The following is a 1,120-nucleotide window of genomic DNA, read 5'->3' as shown; positions in this document are numbered from 1 at the left end:
GCTACTGTTGTAAAATGTTGAGAGATTCAAACAAAAAGTAATCAATAAATAGAACAAAATAAAAAAAATAAATGACTGCAAGTGACGTCGCTAGCAGAAGTGCAAGTGTCTGAGAATGCACATCTGAGAGTGCAAGCCTGAGAATGCAAGTGCAAGGTTGCAGCAGTATTAAAATAGTGCAAATAGCTCAGATGTGCAATGCAGCCAAGAGGGTCTAGCTGCATTGCACATCTGAGCTATTTGCACTATTTTAATACTGCTGCAAACTTTTTATAATTGATAATTTTATATTGCCATTTTAATTTATTTGTATTCTTAAGCTTTACTATCAATTTGGAACTTTCAAAATAAATCTTATTGTAATGTTACTTGTACAATGACAAAGATATTCTATTCAATTAGCTCATGCGCTCTCCGTATCTAACAAGCCATTGTTCAGTCATAAATTCAATATAATTAAAATAAATGATGGACTCAAAGATGAGAGCTTTAGTGAGAAAATGTTGTTTTGGAGTTTTTTTTTGTTTTTTACCATTGCTGCCCGGATCTTTTCAATTTCCAACCACTTTTCCAGATGTTGAAACTCCTCAGTTTCTCCAATTCTTCTGAGTGTGTTCACTGTATAAATTAATATGGATTAATCTTTGTCAAAGCTGTGTTTGTTCTGTTGTTTGCTCTTTCGCCTCTTCTTGCACGGTTTTAAAATCGATTGAGTTTGTAAACACATACAAATGATAAAAATAAAAAAAAATCTAATACAAATCAAGAGCATGTTATCACACTTAACATTAAAACATTACGGATAAATGACAACATGAAAAAAAAAAGATTAACCCTTTTGTTGGTTTACTTTTAACAAATAAAACAACCAACAGTGAACTTAAAGAAATGATTCATTATTGGTTTTATTTCTTTATATTTTCGTTTAAAATGCTCCCCAACTGCATTCCTCAAGTCCAACTCTGTTGCTGCCGGGAAGTTGGTAATCACAGCATCTGCCAAATAAGAAAAAAAAAAAAAAGCACAAGAAAAGCTTGACATCATTTTTTTTACTTTAATTACACTAATTGTGACAGGGAGTCATTCTCTTTTGCTTGGATGCCTACTAAAAACAAAAACG

General features: G+C 31.9%; 1 pseudogene; it reads left to right on the top strand.

The window, feature by feature from the left end:
• Nucleotides 1–1,120, top strand: part of LOC107695643 (NAD(P)(+)--arginine ADP-ribosyltransferase 2-like) — a 7,049-nt pseudogene that overhangs the window by 859 nt on the left and 5,070 nt on the right.

The sequence above is a fragment of the Sinocyclocheilus anshuiensis genome, unplaced genomic scaffold, assembly GCF_001515605.1.
Source record: "Sinocyclocheilus anshuiensis isolate Anshui unplaced genomic scaffold, SAMN03320099.WGS_v1.1 scaffold1075, whole genome shotgun sequence".
Taxonomy (NCBI): domain Eukaryota; kingdom Metazoa; phylum Chordata; class Actinopteri; order Cypriniformes; family Cyprinidae; genus Sinocyclocheilus; species Sinocyclocheilus anshuiensis.
This window is presented reverse-complemented; position numbering and strand designations above follow the sequence as displayed.